Raw genomic sequence first — 19,838 nt, forward strand, 5'->3', positions numbered from 1 at the left:
GGTCATTCAGATCTGAGCGCTGCTGTGTGTTTTCGCACAGCGGGCGATCAGGTCCTAACTGCGTATGCACCGCAATGCGCAGGCGCGTCGGACAACCACAACGGGCATCGCGGTCAGCGTCGCGATAGTGCGAAAAATCCAATCGCGCGGGCGTTCGCTAGGCGATTGGCAGGAAGAGGCCGTTTGTGGGTGGCAACGGAGCGTTTACAGGGAGTGTCCGGAAAAACGCAGGCGTGCCCAAGCGTTGTCAGGGAGGATGTGTGACGTCAGCTCCGGCCCCGATCAGCCGGATCCTATAGCACTGGAGGAGTAAGTCCTGGGCTGCGCAGAGACTGCACACAGTGAATTTCTCTTACGTCCTAGAGGATGCTGGGGTCCACATTAGTACCATGGGGTATAGACGGGTCCACCAGGAGCCATTGACACTTTAAGAGTTTGAGAATGTGGGCTGGCTCCTGCCTCTATGCCCCTCCTACCAGACTCAGTTTAGAAAATGTGCCCGAGGAGCCGGTCACAGCTAGGGGAGCTCTACAGAGTTTCTTTAGTTAAAGTTTATTTTTAGAGTTTATTATTTTACATGGAGGCTGCTGGCAACAGCCTCCCTGCAGCGAGGGACTAAGGGGGGGAGTAGTGTCCGCCCTGCGGGGTCTGAGCCACTATCTCCGCTGACAAGACACTGAGCTCCTTACAGAGCTGAAGAGTGGTGAGTGAGTCACCGCCCCCCCTAACAAGCGGGGGGCCAGTGTGAAGTTGGCGGCATCAGGGTAGGAGCGCAGTACTAACTGCGCTCCGGGGCTCAGCGGTACATAGTGCGGTGCTGTGAGGGGCGCCCTGAGCCAGCGCCTACACCCTACACTGGTCACACAGCCTGTCGGGGTCCCCGGATCTCAGCCAGCATCAATCCTCAGGCCAGTATAATCCTGTGAAGAGCGGGAAGATAACGCCATTTTGGGGGCGGAGTTTCTCCTTGGAGCGGACCCAGCAGCGTTTAGCGCCATTTTCCTGCCTGCACAGCGCTGTCAGTGAAGAGCAGTCCCTCCACAGCAATTCCAGCTATCTATCACGGTACCAGGGGGTTGTTGAAGGGGGAGGAGGCTGCAAAACGACTGTGTAACCTATTAAGGTGCACAGTCAGAGCTGACAAGGGGTCTCCCTTTGGTATAAAAGCGCTGTGTGTGGGTTGGCTCCAATCTCTGTGTCTCTCTTGCCATTCTTGGGGGTGAAACTCTGCCCTCCCCTGTGTGTGTGTGGAGTGTCTGTGGTCTCCATTAAGCAATGTCCAGGGACTGTGTCATATGCTGCAGAGGATATGTCCTCTCAGGATGATTCCATTCCGTGTAATCAGGATTGCACTGGTTTAGCACAGATACCAGCAAGGGAGCCTGAGTGGTTATCCTCTATCAAATCTATGATTTCTCAGATTTCTACTAGGGTTGCACAAAATGAATCTGCAACTCAGGCTTTACAGAACTCTATGGCAGTCTGGCCCAGTTCTGGTACATCAGGGCTCCCCGCTGTATATTCACATAAACGTGCTCTTGCTCAGATCATGCAGGATGATAATGATACCGACTCTGATAATACAGATGGTGATGGGGATGTGCTCAGGGGGGCCGCATCACTTGCAAAAGGGGTTCAGCTGATGATAGAGGCTATTAGGGATGTGTTGAATATTACTGATACAACACCTGTGCAGGTTGAGGCTTACTTCACTGAAAATAAGAAAGCCTCGCTAACCTTCCCTGCGTCAAAGGAATTAAATGCTGTATTTGAAAAGGCATGGGAAAATCCGGATAAAAAATTCCAGATACCTAAAAGGGTTCTGGTAGCGTTTGCTTTCCTGGCAGAGGATAGGAAAAAATGGGAAAGCCCGCCTATTGTTGACGCATCTGTGTCCAGACTCTCAAAAAAGGTGGTTTTACCTGTTCCAGGATCCATCGCCTTGAAAGAGCCGGCTGATCGTAAAATTGATAATACGCTCAAATCCATGTACACGGCTTCAGGGGCTATACTACGTCCCACTATTGCCAGTGCTTGGATTGCCAAAGCTATAGTAAAGTGGTCAGGCACGTTACTTGAAGATTTGGATACTATGGATAAATCTGATGTTGAATTGTTTTTGCGTAACATTCACGATTCAGCAGGATTTCAGTCTGGTCTGGGTGTCCTCCGACCTGGACCCCTTCGTGCAAGATATTGTGTCCCAATGGTACAGGCTGGAATTTCAAAATCTCCCTCCTCACCGATTTTTCAGATCAGGCTTGCCAGTTCTGCTGGCAGACAAGACTGTCCTGCAAGAAGCAGTCCAGAAGTTGGTGGAGGCACAGGTCATTGTGCCAGTACCACCTCACATGCAGAACAAAGGTTACTATTCGAACCTTTTTGTGATACCGAAACCAGAACGTTCAGTCAGGCCCATTCTGAACTTAAAATCACTAAACCCCTTTCTAAAGGAGTTCAAGTTTAAAATGGAGTCCCTGAGGGCAGTGATATCAGGTCTGGAGGAGGGGGAATTCCTAGTATCCCTGGATATCAAGGATGCGTACCTCCACATTCCGATCTGGCTGCCACATCAAGCTTATCTGCGATTTGCGCTGTTGGACTGTCATTTTCAGTTCCAGGCCCTACCATTCAGTCTCTCCACAGCACCGAAGGTTTTCACCAAGGTGATGGCGGAAATGATGATTCTCCTCAGCAGACAAGGGGTGAACATAATTCCGTATCTGGACGATCTGCTGATAAAAGCATCGTCCAAGGAGAAACTGTTATGGTCCATAACACTCACGACTCAGCTTCTCAGGAAACATGGTTGGATCCTGAATCTTCCAAAGTCACATTTGGAACCAACCAGAAAGGTTGTCCTTTCTGGGAATGATCCTCGACACGGAGGTGCAGAGGGTGTTTCTCCCAGAAGAAAAGGCGTTGGTGATTCAAACGATGGTCCGGGATGTCCTGAAGCCAGCCCGGGTGTCAATTCATCAGTGCATTCGCCTTCTGGGAAAGATGGTGGCCTCTTATGAGGCTCTGCAGTACGGGAGGTTTCACGCTCGGTCCTTCCAACTGGATCTCCTGGACAAGTGGTCGGGATCCCATCGACACATGCACCAGAGAATACGTCTGTCGCCAAAGGCCAGGATTTCACTCCTCTGGTGGCTGCAATTATCTCACCTTCTGGAGGGCCGCAGGTTCGGGATTCAGAACTGGATCCTTCTAACCACGGATGCAAGACTCCGGGGCTGGGGCGCAGTCACTGAAGGGGAAACCTTCCAAGGAAGGTGGTCAAGTCTGGAAGCCGACCTGCCGATAAACATTCTGGAACTAAGAGCAGTCTACAACGGTCTTCTCTAATCGGCCCATCTTCTGAGAAATCGGGCCATTCAAGTGCAGTCGGACAATATGACAACAGTGGCTTACATAAACCGACAGGGCGGAACGAAGAGCAGAGCTGCAATGGCAGAGGTAACAAGAATCATCCTCTGGGCAGAAAAGCATGCGTTGGCGCTGTCAGCAATCTTCATTCCGGGAGTAGACATCTGGGAAGCGGACTTCCTCAGCAGACACGATCTCCATCCAGGGGAGTGGGGTCTCCACCCAGAGGTGTTCAAGGAGGTAACAGATCTTTGGGGCGTACCACAGATCGACGTGATGGCCTCTCGTCTCAACAAGAAGCTTCGGCGGTATTGTTCCAGGTCGAGGGACCCGCAAGCTGTGGTGGTGGACGCCCTCGTGACTCCGTGGGTGTTCCAGACGATGTACATGTTTCCTGCACTTCCACTCATTCCAAGGGTTCTAAAACTCATAAGGAGAACAAGAGTTCAGGCGATCCTCATTGCTCCGGACTGGCCAAGAAGGGCTTGGTATGCGGATCTTCTGGATCTACTGCAAGAAGAGCCGAGGCCTCTTCCTCTTCGGGAGGACCTGCTGCAGCAGGGGCCGTTCGCCTATCAAGACTTACTGCGGCTACGTTTGACGGCATGGAAGTTGATCTCCCAATACTAGATCTGAAGGGCATTCCGAACAAAGTTATTCCTACCCTGATACAGGCTAGGAAAGGAGTAACGTCTAAACATTACCATCGAATTTGAAAAAAAATATGTATCTTGGTGTGAGTCCAAGAAGTTTCCTGCAGTGGAGTTTCAACTGGGACGTTTTCTCCTCTTCTTACAAACTGGTGTGGATATGGGCCTAAAGTTGGGATCTGTGAAGGTCCAGATTTCAGCCCTATCCATTTTCTTCCAAAAACAATTGCTGCCCTCCCTGAGGTTCAGACCTTTTTGAAGGAAGTTCTGCACATCCAACCTCCCTTTATACCGCCTACGGCGCCTTGGGACCGTAACGTGGTGTTGCAGTTCCTCCAATCGGACTGGTTTGAGCCTCTACAGGAGGTTGAGGTAAAATTTCTTACGTGGAAAGCTTTTTGTTGGCTTTAGCTTCTGCTAGACGTGTGTCGGAGTTGGGGGCTTTATCATGTAAAAGCCCTTACTTGATCTTCCACGAAGATAGAGCGGAGCTCCGGACACGTCAGTAGTTTCTTCCGAAGGTTGTGTCGGCATTTCATATCAACAAACCTATTGTGGTACCAGTGGCTACTGACACCTCAATTCCATCAAAGTCCTTGGACGTTGTAAGGACTCTGAAAATATATGTGAAGAGGACTGCTCGTCACAGGAAATCAGACTCTCTGTTCGTCCTGTATGATCCCAAGAAACTTGGGTGTCCTGCTTCTAAGCAGGCGATCTCTCCCTTGACAATGCTAAATTCCTTGTCGTATAAACAACCCTTATGAAGCTAAGAACACTGTACGCTGTTTATTTAAGAAATACCGTAATGATACGCTATTTGCGTAACGATCGCTCAGCCGTAGGCGAGACGCTCAAGCGTCACGTTCGCTCACGGCCCAGTGATCACAGGACACGTTATTGGTTATGTCTAGGGGAAAGATTCGCTGTAACGTAGCGTACGCTAGAGACCACGAGGAGGTCACCAGCGATGCAGACGCTCACAACACTATACCTTTATGTTAAACCTTATACCGATGAAATACACTGAATACCTTAATGTGAGTACAGGGTGTAAGTGCAACCTTGTGGAACCTGACTATCTACAAAGCTGCATGAGCGTCACCGACGCTCAAATGAACACTTATCACTATAGGAAATACACAGATACTGGTTTAGGTTTCCAAGGCCTATTAACTGTATTATGTCTAATATACTTGTAAAAGGGGATAACAGTACATATGATACACTACAATATAACAGAGACTTCCTAACCACAGAACTAAACAATAAATACAAAAAGACAATACTACACTGACCTAAATGCAATACGATACAATACTATAATACTATAAGGTATTTAAGAGAAAAAGAGGAGAGAGGGAGATAGAGAGAGAGAGAGAGAGAGAGAGATTGGCTCGCAGAAAGACAATGATTATGGAGAGAACTTACGCACAAAGGGTATGATCGCCAGCGCCTCGATATCCAGCTCCCGATTATCAGCAGATAACCGTTGATGAGAGAGTGAGAGCTGGATGTGGTCGGCCTGCCTATTTATGCTCCACACACAATGCAATCTCCTGGTCCTACAATCCCATTGTCCATTGGCCGAAGGAATTCGGCCCTGCATCATAACAAAAGGTCATAGGGTGATTCATACAGGTGGGCTGTGACGATTTCCAACAGCTCAGGTGGGTGGGAAACTGGGTTTCCCGCCGCATACCTGAGTATGTGCAAATCATAGAAATGGACATAAACTTCTTATGTCCATAACTATTCGCACGAGCGATTAATACGCTCCAAACCAACACCGGAATATTGCTAATCAAATACTCTTCCGATGGGTACCAAACACTGCTGTATGATTCCTGTTAAACCCTTCGTACGATGCAAAGAGGGATTCCTCAGCTCTGGGACATTATACTTTAACCAAACTTACAGAAACTATCAAAGGGATCATGATCTATAAACTACATTAATTGTGAACATTTGTAACTAATGAGTCGCACGCTACGATCACATAAACTCTACCGTAAATGCGCATACTGCGCGTGCGAGTGCACGCTATTGCGGGTATGCGCTTCCACGGGAGAGCGTACGCATGCGCAGCACGGACCAGTGTGCGGTGCAAATATGGCAACGTGCATTGAGACATTTTTCTGACTTTGACAGTCCACCCTTTGGCAGTCAATAATAACTGCCACAAAATATTTAAGGAGAAAAATGTAAGTCAGGGGTTAATTGATTTCCATGGTGGGGAAAGGAAGAAGAATGGAGTAGGTGTGAAGAGGGTATGACCTAGTGAGAAAGTAGAAGCATGTGTGTATGAGTCCATGTTTGGAGGGTCATGTATCATCGTGCCGTACGTGTGGTAAATCAAGCTTCGAGGTATTGCGAAGTATACATTTGAATTCCTTCTTATCCTGTGGTACAGGTCTGTGGATGGGCTGTCAAACTCTACCGAGCTCATTTCGGCTGTGGTTGTAACACAATGGGGATGCACATTTTAGTTGATGATACATGAATTGGGGGGGGGGTATGTGGTTGCTGCTATCTGTGCCTGTATTCCCTATCGACTATGTGTGTTATTACCTGAGGGTTGCAGAGATGAAGATAAAGAACACTTACGAAAAATGCAATGATATTCTATGTCAGGTTAATGTACGTTCGTCGATTGGGGTCTTGATTGGTGTCGGTTGATTGGAGTCTTCTTCTTTGTGCTTTTGCTCATAAATCGTGAGTAAAGCATACAACGTCCATGGATTTACAAAAAATGTTGGGCTAGCGTGATTTTAAAGTTCCTAGGGAAACTGGGGTACCCATGGCATTGTCCATCAAAATCTTGTTTATCAGGTCGTCTGCTCTTCTTCTTTCCATCTTTCCGTTGTCGGCCCCTTGGCTCATCAAATCCTTCGTCTACGTGGGTCTTTGTACCTCGGAGGAAAACATAGAAATGGGTGAAAGACGGACCGTATACTCATTACATCATTACGTCATGGTTTCTAGCATTGGGTCATAAATCAAATCCAGGTTAATTACAGTTTCCTCACTCCTCAAGCTCATCACTTTTGTACTTTGTTTGCACCTTATTAAAGCCTGCCCGCATCTAAATATCAATCCAAACGATATAACGACACCCAAAATACATAGGAGAAACTTTCCAACATCCATTATGACTCCTTGAGCCCAGTCTCCTAAACCGGAGAACCAATTTCGCGGGTTCAACCATGACACCCAACCAGTCAGCTCATTACCTACAGCAGCAAGGGTGAGATTGTGTTTTCGACGAAATTCCCACTTTAATTGCAGAATATCGTCCATCTTTTGGTCTATGACCTCTATCGGATCCTCGGTGCTATTTGTGATATACGTGCAACACTTTATGCCGTACTGTGTTGCCAATGTAACACAATATCCGCCTGTTACTGCTGTAAGATAATTAAGAACCATCCTATGCTGAACTAGTTCTGTTTTGTAAGCTTGAAGTTCCCTTCCAGTGTATCTAAACGTGTCATCATACATTTCAGTGATATTATCTAACAAATTGGCGAGTGCGGAAATGTATCTATAATTCATCACACCTCGAGCGGTGCGAGTGAAATCTAACGCTACCAGAACCTGAATCCCGGTGGATTCATGGATAAGATCAGAGGCCGGATGCTCTAACCTTTCTGACAGTTGTCTTTTAACAAGGTGCTCGTAGTGAGTGTGAGTATAAGGAGTTTGGGCACCACGGTGTATGTCCTTCATTTTGTCATGTGTAACAGTCATTACTTCAGGCAATACTTTTCCAATATAACACAATCCTTCAGAGTTTGGGGCAAGCCACTTGTACGCCTTTCTCCCACATATGAAATATGCATCATCGGGGAGAACATAGGGGACGGAGAAGGACATGACCATGTTACAAACCTTCCAGGTGAAATCTCCTGACCCTAATTCTTCCATCTGCCTAATGCACGTATCGGTTTGTACGATATGTGCACAGTATCCTGGTGATACCTCTCCAACTTTAGTAATCCTATTTCCTAAGGTATATCGATACCGGAAAGATTTTCCTCTACTGGCTATGTGGCGTACGAGCTCTGTATCTGTAGGCATTCTATCTGCTCTGTGTGAAAAGGTCATGGTAAGGTTGCTCCATGACACTTCCCAATTTCCCGGTTTTCTGGGATTGGAGATGTTAAAACATATGAGGGACCTATCCACATGGTATTGGTGGAGCTTCAAACTAGGAGGGCTGGAGATGTTAAACCTCCGGTCCACCGGTCTCCCACCACTTAGCTCAAGTACCTCCCCTAACGTTAAAGGAAATGGTACTAGCCCTGATTTACTGTGACCCTGAGGTACTTGAGAGCATACCCAACAATCTGTTTGGTTTAACACGTTACCCACTAAGGAGTGATAGTCACTCAATGGATGCCGGTCCATATGGATATTAAAACTAGATTGGCATTTCTTTATGCATCCATCTTCAACCAGATTATCACAGAGCCTACAGATACAATTTTCCTCAGCTAACAATCCATCACAATTTCTTCTATCGGATCGTTTTCTGATACTCGCCTTTGCTTGTTGGCTTGGTTGATCTTGGAAAACTACGCCTCCATCATCATAATCGGAACCCATTCCAGAACCTCTTTCGACCTCTATGGTACTCTCGCCGGAACAGACTGCTCTGGTCAACATCATGGTTAACATCAAAATCCGGATCACAGTCTCTTGGGGCAAGTCCATCTTTGAGGAGGAAATAGAGAAGAATGAGAAGGGGGAAAAAGAAATTTTAAAGGAGAGGGGATGGGAAGTGGAGAAAACAATAAAAGGGAGAGGGGAGTCGACAGCTGCTTTCGGTCTTCAAGGCTCAGGTGCCGCCTCAGTCCTCCTGGAACAGACACTCTAGTGATACAACCTCTACCGTCTGTTCCTTATCACGGGACTTCTCTGGATCAGCAACCTTCTTGCAGTGGGATGAATGGACCCAAGTCTCTCTCTCAGCAACCTTCAATGCTGTGGTGCTAGTCAATAAGACCTGGTATGGTCCTTCCCATCTATCAATAAGACAACCTGAGCGTAGAAAATTTCGTATCATTACATAATCCCCAGGTTCAATGTCATGACAATTACTATCTGGTAAATCAGGAATCACCAACTTCAGATTATCATTTTGATTCCTCAACTGCTTACTCATATTAATTAAGTACTTTACAGTTACTTCATTGTTACATTTCAAATCATCCTGAGGGTTAATTATGACATGCGGTTGTCGACCAAACAGAATTTCAAAAGGAGACAGATTAAGAGGGGACCTGGGAGTGGTTCTGATACTATACAAAACAATGGGTAAAGCTTCTGGCCACGTCAATCCTGTCTCTGCCATTACTTTACTCAATTTATTTTTAATAGTGCTGTTCACTCTTTCGACCTTCGCACTCGCCTGTGGACGGTACGGAGTGTGCAGCTTACTATCAATTCCCATCAACTTACACATTCCTTGAAAGACATCACCTGTAAAATGGGTACCCCTATCACTTTCAATGATTCTAGGGATACCATATCTACATACAAATTCCTGCACAATTTTCTTAGCTGTAAACATAGCGGTATTTGTAGCTGCTGGAAAAGCCTCGACCCAATTCGAGAAAACATCTATGCAAACAAGTACATATTTCAAATTTCTACATGGGGGTAATTGAATGAAGTCAATTTGTATTACTTGGAAAGGGCCGCCGGCAGGTGGGATATGGGAGGGTTCTGTAGGTATTGCCTTTCCAATATTCTTTCTCAGACAGGTAAGGCATGACATTGCTCTTTTACTAGCATGAGAGGAGAATCCTGGGGCGCACCAGTATGCTCTTACCAATTTGCACATCCCCTCCTTGCCTAGATGAGTCAGCCCGTGAGCTGCTTCAGCCAGACACGGAAGGTATGCCCTGGGGGCCACTGGTTTACCATTTCCATCCGTCCAGAGCCCTGAGGACTCCTGGCCATATCCCTTTGCCTTCCAGACTGCCTTCTCCTGAGTGGAACACAAATTCTGCATTTCACACAACTTTTGTGTGTTGATGGTATTAAATACCATCAGTTGTGTGGTGTCTGTCCGTATGGGGGTAGCAGCTGCAAGCTTTGCAGCTTCGTCTGCTCGGCTGTTACCAAGGGATACTGGGTCTTGACTATATGTATGTGCTTTACATTTGATAACAGCCACTCTGTCGGGTTCCTGTATCGCTGTTAGAAGCCTTTTTATGTGAGCTGCATGCGCTATCGGTGTACCAGCTGCCGTCATGAAATTTCTGAGACGCCATAGCGCTCCGAAATCATGGACTACCCCGAACGCGTATCTAGAATCGGTGTAGATATTGGCAGACTTACCCTTAGCCAATTCACATGCTCTGGTTAGGGCGACCAGTTCAGCAACCTGGGCTGAGTGAGGTGGGCCTAGCGGTTCCGCTTCTATGGTGTCTTGGTCATCTACGACTGCGTATCCAGTACACAAGTCTCCCGAGTCTGACTGTCTGTGACAACTACCGTCCGTGTAGAACGTGAGTTCTGCATCTTCTAGTGGATTGTCACTGATGTCAGGCCTTGCGGAAAAATTTTGGGTCAAATATTCCATACAATCATGTGTATCTTCCTTTGCATTAAATCCTCCTTCCCCATCACTCTCACCTCCCACCCTTTGTGCCTGTCCAGGCACACCTGGGAGAAATGTTGCAGGGTTTAATGCGCTGCATCTCCTTATGGTGATGTTTACTGGGGCCATTAATGCCAATTCCCATCTCGTAAACCTTGCTGATGAGACATGTCTGGTTTGGGCAGAATTCAATAAGGCCGATACCGCATGTGGTGTATGGATTGTGAGGTTGTGGCCTAGCACGACATCTTCGCCTTTCGTCACTAGCAATGCTATCGCTGCAACGCTACGCAAGCATGTGGGGAGGGATCGCGCTACCGTGTCTAGCTGCGCGCTGTAGTATGCAATTGGCCTGCTGGCATCACCGTGTTTTTGTGTTAGTACCCCTGCTGCGCACCCAGCACTTTCTGTTCCGTATAGTTCAAAGGGTTTCCCATAGTCTGGCATACCTAGTGCTGGTGCCTGCGTTAGGCACTGTTTGAGTCTCTCAAATGCTGTTTCAGATTCGTCTGTATGCGAAATCCGATCAGGTTTGTTTGAAGAGACCATTTCCTGCAAAGGTAGCGCCAATATGGAAAACCCTGGGATCCAATTACGGCAATACCCACACATTCCTAAAAACGTCCTGATCTGTTGCTGGGTTTGTGGCAGTGTCATGTCTCTAATGGCTTGGATTCTATCAGCGGTCAGGTGTCTCAGTCCTTGTGTTAGACAGTGTCCCAAGTATTTTACCTTAGCTTGGCATAATTGCAACTTGTCTTTGGAGACCTTGTGACCTGTGTCTGAAAGATGAAACAGGAGCTGTTTCGTATCCTTCAGGGATGCCTCCAATGAATCAGAACACAGCAGTAGATCATCCACGTACTGTATCAACACTGATCCACTTTCCGGTTGGAAAGACTGTAAACAATCATGCAAAGCCTGAGAAAATATACTTGGACTATCTATGAAACCTTGGGGTAACCGAGTCCACGTATATTGGACTCCTCTGTATGTGAATGCAAACAAATATTGGCTGTCAGGGTGCAGAGGTACCGAAAAGAAAGCGGAGCAGAGGTCAATAACAGTGAAAAATTTGGCAGTGGGAGGAATTTGCATTAGGATGACAGCTGGATTAGGCACTACGGGGAACTGACTCTCAACTATTTTGTTAATCCCCCTTAGATCCTGCACTAGCCTGTAACCCCTCCCCCCACTCTTTTTAACAGGGAAGATGGGACTATTTGCTGTGCTGGACGTTCTTACTAGAATGCCCTGTTGTAGCAAGCGCTCTATTACCGGGAAAACTCCTAACTCCACCTCTGGCTTCAGAGGATACTGTGGGATTTTTGGAGCTATCCTACCATCTTTTACTTGTACAACTACTGGAGCTACATTTGCCATTAATCCAGTGTCCTGTCCATCTTTTGTCCAAAGCGACTCTGGTATCTGAGATGTCATCTCTTCTACTTGGGATGGATTCCTATTTGTCATAATGGAATGTGACATTAATTTTGATGGGGAGTCTAACATGTCTCGTACTTCCTGAGCGTGATTCTCAGGGATGTCCAAGAATACACCTTCAGGAGTACAATAAATGACGCAACCCATTTTACATAGTAAGTCTCTTCCCAGGAGATTGGTCGGTGCCGATGCAGCCAGCAAAAAGGAATGCTTGGTATGCAAAGGCCCTATTGTAATCTCGGCTGGTTTGCTAACAGGGTAGTGCTGGACTACTCCTGTTACTCCTATGGCTGGAACTGTCCTACCAGTGGTTCTCATGCCCACTGTCGAATTGATCACTGACTTGGCCGCCCCTGTGTCTACAAGAAAGTTTAAAGTTTTACCGGCTACATTGATTGCAATCTCTGGTTCGCTTCCAAGACTGGCAATCAATTTAACTGGTTGCAGATTACAGGTATGGCCACACCCCTATTGGGTATGCTGACCTCCCTGAATCCCGCTGGCAGCAACTACTTGTGAGGGAGTTAGCTGGGAACTACCAGAGGCATGCCAATCTCTGTGTGGGGGATATCTTTTTGTTTCCCCTGTATGTGGCTCAAAACTCCGCCTCTGTGGACCCTGTTCCCAATGTCGTGTGTGGTGTTGTTGTCTAGGGGGTTGAAAAGACCTTTGTACATTTCTTACTCTACAGTCTCGTGCAAAATGTCCTGGTTTGTTACAAGAAAAACATGTTATTACACTTGCCTTACCCACAGGATTCGGTGGTACATACGCAGGCTGCCTTGTGGTCAGCGCCTGTATACTTACGGACATCAACTTATCACTTTGCGACTCCCTGTGCCTAGTGATATTTCTGTCGTGATCAATAGCAGCCTCTCTCAAGGTGGACACTGACAGACCTCGCCAACATGGCTGCGTGGTCTGTACCCTAGCTTTTAATGTTTCTTTCAAACCATCCATCAGTACAGATACTGCTACTTCTCGATGGTTTGGGTTGGTCTTTATGTCTTCTATACCAGTGTACTTTGCCATTTCTAATAGTGCCCGGTGAAAATATTCTATTGCCGTTTCGGACTCCTTTTGCTTAATGGAAAATATTTTATTCCATTTAACAACGGCTGGGAAATACTCTTTTAGCTGTAAATTTATCCTTTTTACATTATCCTTGTTGTACACGTCTGTAAGCGGTACATCTTTATCCAATGCACAATCAGCTAAAAACTGAGTTGCATCAACATTGGAAGGTAAACAAGCTCTTAGCAGTATCTGCCAATCCTTGTTGTTGGGTTCTACCGTGTTACCTAAATCCCTGATGTATTTTTGGCTAGCAACTAAATCCTTCCTGGGGTCAGGAAATTCGGACACTATTGTTCTTAATTCCATTCTGGAAAATGGAGTGTACATGGCAATGTTCCTTATGGGAGTGGCTCCAGACACATCTGTTTTTCCATTGGGAACTGCTATTACCCTTACAGGAGCAATTCTAACAGCCTCTTCCTGTGTAGATTCTACAGCTTGTTGTGGTACAATTGTTTCAGTGTAGTGCATGGTGCCGTACTTACCCGTTGACACGACCTCACCTATCCCTCCGCTAGGGGCTTTCACTAATCTCGTGGGTGTCGCTGTGCCTACTGTGGTCTCTGCTATGGTGGCTGCAAGAGAGAGAGCTGAAATTGTTGCTGAATCGTCTTCTTGATCACACTCCTGAGGAAGGTTCAAAACAGGGTACATCTTGCACGGGTTAATACTTGCATGAGTTATTTGGTTAACATCATTAACATTTACAGTGTTACTAAGAGTTTGTGTTTTACAACCCAGTGCGTTTCTCTCCGCAATCAACTTCTCTCCTGCAATGTATGGTGGGGGAGGAGCTGTGGCAATCAACTTCCTGACTGCCCCAGATCCCGCCGCCAGAGCCAAACCTCTCTGTATCTCACCTTCCTGGTGCCATAACTGTAAATAATCATGATGCTGAATTCGTCTCTTTGCTGATTTTACGAGACATATCCTCCTCCTTAAATTTTGTAACACCTCTGGACTGAAGCTACCTATTCTTGGGAACTTGTCCCTGTCTTGTACAGTCATTCTCTCCCATTCATCACATAAAGATTCGGTGTGAATTCCATATTTTTCACACATTACATATCGTGCCGACCCAACTGGTCGGTTCACAGAATCAACCTGAACCAGGGTTGATCGCCCCCTACCTGAGCAACTGGCCCCCATAGTCTGTAGGTGTTGCTTAATCCTCCTTGGATTTTCTGTATCAAGGTTTTCAGCAAGCCTTTTCAGACAACCAAATTACTCCACAGTAGGCCGGCGGTGGCGGTTTACCGAGTACCCCACTCACTCGCCCACCTCGACCAATACGACCTGTAAACACCGTTATGATGCCAGCGTACTCGATACAGGGCCCCTATGGAACCTTCAGTTTACTGGAACATATGAGGGTTACCCGCAGGACACTTACTCTTTCCAGTAAAGTTGGGGTTGTTAGATAGTTCCTGAGTGACCAGCGAACTTCCCTTCCAAAAATAAAAAATTACACAAATCACGTCAGAATGTACAAATAGCGTTTGTGACCACTTTACTCTAATGGTATTTAGGTCAGATTACTAACTACTGCACACAATTACGTGTGGTCCAATCGTTCAGTACACGAGCACTATTTGTCATGTACTGAAAGACCAATGGAATCGATGTTTCCGGCCGCGATTCCTTCAGCAAGAGCTTATGGCCTATATGGGTTCTGCACCAACACCCCAGGCGTTGTGCCACTGGACTTTTATAGCGGACCTTTTACCTTACGACCTCCTGGTCTTGTTCCTTATGACCTCCTGGTCTTGTTACCTTATGGTCCGCTATACTCTAATGCTCAAATATTATTTAACCAGGGATGCCTCCCTGGCCACCGTATATGTCACTTACACGTATGTTCCTTGACGAGTACCCGACTTTCCTTTTGGTTCCACCTTAAAGTTATATAAACTTTTGTATACAAAACACACTCACTCAACACATGTACACTTTGTTTCTATATCTATTTCTGCGCAGAAATTGTCTTCAGGCCAAAAGTGTTACCAATTAGGAGCAGGATCTGTTAAACTAAATTTCAGATTTTCCAAAAAAAATAGATTTGCGTTATTTACCGCTGTGCGTTACTTATCGCTTTTGCGCTAATTATCGCTTTGCGCTAATTCAACTTTTCGTGACTTGGGCTACGTGGGCGTAACCAGACGCTACGTTGCGTAGTGAACGCTGCGTGCGTCTGCCTTTTGGATTGCGTACGCTAGTCTTTGTTAGCGACACGTGTACGCAATGCAAAGGATCCACCGTAACACAATATATTTATTTCTCTATCGTCCTAAGTGGATGCTGGGGTTCCTGAAAGGACCATGGGGAATAGCGGCTCCGCAGGAGACAGGGCACAAAAAAGTAAAGCTTTACTAGGTCAGGTGGTGTGCACTGGCTCCTCCCCCTATGACCCTCCTCCAGACTCCAGTTAGATTTTGTGCCCGAACGAGAAGGGTGCAATCTAGGTGGCTCTCCTAAAGAGCTGCTTAGAGAAAGTTTAGTTTAGGTTTTTTTTCTTTACAGTGAGTCCTGCTGGCAACAGGATCACTGCAACGTGGGACTTAGGGGGAAAGTAGTAAACTCACCTGCATGCAGAGTGGATTTGCTGCTTGGCTACTGGACACCATTAGCTCCAGAGGGATCGAACACAGGCCCAGCCGTGGAGTCCGGTCCCGGAGCCGCGCCGCCGACCCCCTTGCAGATGCTGAAGCGTGAAGAGGTCCGGAAACCGGCGGCTGAAGACTCCTCAGTCTTCATAAGGTAGCGCACAGCACTGCAGCTGTGCGCCATTTTCCTCTCAGCACACTTCACTGGGCAGTCACTGAGGGTGCAGAGCGCTGGGGGGGGGCGCTCTGAGAGGCAAATATAAACCTTATACAAGGCTAAAAATACCTCACATATAGCCCATAGGGGCTATATGGAGATATTTAACCCCTGCCTGACTGGAAAAATAGCGGGAGAAGAACCCGCCGAAAAAGGGGCGGGGCCTATCTCCTCAGCACACGGCGCCATTTTCTGTCACAGCTCCGCTGGTCAGAACGGCTCCCAGGTCTCTCCCCTGCACTGCACTACAGAAACAGGGTAAAACAGAGAGGGGGGGCACATTAATGGCTATATATATATATATTAAAGCAGCTATAAGGGAGCACTTAATATAAGGATATCCCTTGTATATATAGCGCTTTGTGGTGTGTGCTGGCAGACTCTCCCTCTGTCTCCCCAAAAGGGCTAGTGGGTCCTGTCTTCATTAGAGCATTCCCTGTGAGTTTGCGGTGTGTGTCGGTACGTGGTGTCGACATGTATGAGGACGATATTGGTGTGGAGGCGGAGCAATTGCCAAATATGCAGATGTCACCCCCCAGGGGGTCGACACCAGAATGGATGCCTTTATTTGTGGAATTACGTGATGGTTTATCTTCCCTTAAACAGTCAGTTGAGGACATGAGGCGGCCGGACAATCAATTAATGCCTGTCCAGGCGCCTCAAACACCGTCAGGGGCTGTAAAACGCCCTTTGCCTCAGTCGGTCGACACAGACCCAGACACGGGCACTGATTCCAGTGACGACGGTAGAAATTCAAACGTATTTTCCAGTAGGGCCACACGTTATATGATTTTGGCAATGAAGGAGACGTTACATTTAGCTGATACTACAGATACCGTAAAACAGGGTATTATGTATGGTGTGAAAAAACTACAAACAGTTTTTCCTGAATCAGAAGAATTAAATGACGTGTGTGATGAAGCGTGGGTTGCTCCTGATAAAAAGTTGATAATTTCAAAAAAGTTATTGGCATTATACCCTTTCCCGCCAGAGGTTAGGGCGCGCTGGGAAACACCCCCTAAGGTGGACAAGGCGCTCACACGCTTATCCAAACAAGTGGCGTTACCCTCTCCTGAGACGGCCGCACTTAAGGATCCATCAGATAGAAAGATGGAAGTTATTCAAAAGAATATATACACACATGCAGGTGTTATACTACGACCAGCTATAGCAACTGCCTGGATGTGCAGTGCTGGAGTAGTTTGGTCAGAATCCCTGATTGAAAATATTGATACCCTAGATAGGGACAATGTTTTACTGTCGTTAGAACAAATAAAGGATGCATTTATCTATATGCGTGATGCACAGAGGGATATTTGCACACTGGCATCTCGGGTGAGTGCTATGTCCATTTCAGCCAGAAGAGCCTTATGGACACGACAGTGGACAGGCGATGCGGATTCAAAACGTCACATGGAGGTTTTGCCGTATAAAGGGGAGGAGTTATTTGGAGTTGGTCTATCAGACTTGGTGGCCACGGCTACTGCCGGGAAATCCACTTTTTTACCTCAAGTCACTCCCCAACAGAGAAAGGCACCGACCTTTCAACCGCAGCCTTTTCGCTCCTACAAAAATAAGAGAGCAAAGGGCTTGTCGTACCTGCCACGAGGCAGAGGAAGAGGGAAGAGACACCAACAGGCAGCTCCTTCCCAGGAACAGAAGCCCTCCCCGGCTCCTGCAAAAACCTCAGCATGACGCTGGGGCCTCTCAAGCGGACTCGGGGACAGTGGGGGGCCGTCTCAAAAATTACAGCGCGCAGTGGGCTCACTCGCAGGTAGACCCCTGGATCCTGCAGATAATATCTCAGGGGTACAGGTTGGAATTAGAGACGGATCCTCCTCATCGTTTCCTGAAGTCTGCCTTACCAACCGTCTCTTCCGAAAGGGAGAGGGTGTTGGAAGCCATTCACAAGCTGTACGCTCAGCAGGTGATAGTCAAAGTACCCCTATTACAACAAGGAAAGGGGTATTATTCCACTCTATTTGTGGTACCGAAGCCGGATGGCTCGGTAAGGCCTATTCTAAATCTGAAGTCCTTGAACCTCTACATAAAAAAGTTCAAGTTCAAGATGGAGTCACTCAGAGCAGTGATAGCGAACCTGGAAGAAGGGGACTTTATGGTATCCTTGGACATCAAGGATGCGTATCTACACGTTCCGATTTACCCCGCACACCAGGGGTACCTCAGGTTCATTGTTCAAAACTGTCACTATCAGTTTCAGACGCTGCCGTTCGGATTGTCCACGGCGCCTCGGGTCTTTACCAAGGTAATGGCCGAGATGATGATTCTTCTTCGAAGAAAAGGCGTATTAGTTATCCCATACTTGGACGATCTCCTAATAAGGGCAAGGTCCAGAGAACAGCTGGAGACAGCTTTAGCACTATCTCAAGAGGTGCTAAGACAACACGGGTGGATTCTGAATATTCCAAAATCCCATTTAATCCCGACAACTCGTCTGCTGTTCCTAGGAATGATTCTGGACACGGTTCAGAAAAAGGTTTTCCTTCCAGAGGAAAAAGCCAAGGAGTTATCCGATCTGGTCAGGAACCTCCTAAAACCAGGAAAAGTGTCAGTACATCAATGCACAAGAGTCCTGGGAAAAATGGTGGCTTCTTACGAAGCAATTCCATTCGGCAGATTCCATGCAAGAATATTCCAAAGGGATCTGTTGGACAAATGGTCAGGGTCGCATCTGCAGATGCACCTGCGAATAACCCTGTCACCAAAGACAAGGGTGTCACTTCTGTGGTGGTTGCAGAAGGCTCACCTATTAGAAGGCCGCAGATTCGGCATTCAGGATTGGATCCTGGTGACCACGGACGCCAGCCTGAGAGGCTGGGGAGCAGTCACACAAGGAAGAAACTTCCAGGGAGTATGGACGAGTCTGGAAAAGTCTCTTCACATAAACATTCTGGAACTAAGAGCAATCTACAATGCTCTAAGCCAGGCGGAACTTCTCCTGCAAGGAAAGCTGGTGTTGATTCAGTCGGACAACATCACGGCGGTCGCCCATGTAAACAGGCAGGGCGGCACAAGAAGCAGGAGTGCAATGGCAGAAGCTGCCAAGATTCTTCGCTGGGCGGAGAATCACGTGATAGCACTGTCAGCAGTGTTCATCCCGGGCGTGGACAACTGGGAAGCAGACTTCCTCAGCAGACACGATCTTCATCCGGGAGAGTGGGGTCTACATCCAGAAGTCTTCAACATGTTAATAGACCGTTGGGAAAGACCAATTGTAGACATGATGGCGTCTCGCCTCAACAAGAAACTGGACAAATATTGCGCCAGGTCAAGAGATCCACAGGCAATAGCTGTGGACGCACTGGTAACTCCTTGGGTGTACCAGTCAGTGTATGTGTTTCCTCCTCTGCCGCTCATACCAAAGGTATTGAAGATCATACGGCAAAGAAGAGTAAGAACAATACTAGTGGTTCCGGATTGGCCGAGAAGGACTTGGTATCCGGAACTTCAAGAGATGCTCACGGACGAACCGTGGCCTCTACCTCTGAGAAGGGACCTGCTACAGCAGGGTCCCTGTCTTTTTCAAGACTTACCGCGGCTGCGTTTGACGGCATGGCGGTTGAACGCCAGATCCTAAAAGGGAAAGGCATTCCAGAAGAAGTCATTCCTACCTTGATTAAGGCACGGAAGGAAGTCACCGTGAAACATTATCACCGCATTTGGCGAAAATATGTAGCGTGGTGCGAGGATCGGAGGGTTCCGACGGAGGAATTCCAACTGGGTCGTTTCCTACATTTCCTGCAATCAGGATTATCTATGGGTCTCAAATTGGGATCCATTAAGGTTCAAATTTCGGCCCTGTCAATATTCTTCCAAAAAGAATTGGCCTCTGTCCCTGAGGTCCAGAC

At 47.2% G+C, this 19,838-nt stretch overlaps 1 protein-coding gene across 4 annotated transcripts in view; it reads left to right on the top strand.

Annotated features, from left to right (window-relative positions):
- ZMYND10 (zinc finger MYND-type containing 10) overlaps nt 1-19,838 on the top strand; it is a 133,388-nt gene that overhangs the window by 103,094 nt on the left and 10,456 nt on the right. The gene's annotated exons all lie outside the window — the stretch shown is intronic.

Source organism: Pseudophryne corroboree, chromosome 9, assembly GCF_028390025.1.
Source record: "Pseudophryne corroboree isolate aPseCor3 chromosome 9, aPseCor3.hap2, whole genome shotgun sequence".
Classification (NCBI taxonomy): Eukaryota; Metazoa; Chordata; class Amphibia; order Anura; family Myobatrachidae; genus Pseudophryne; species Pseudophryne corroboree.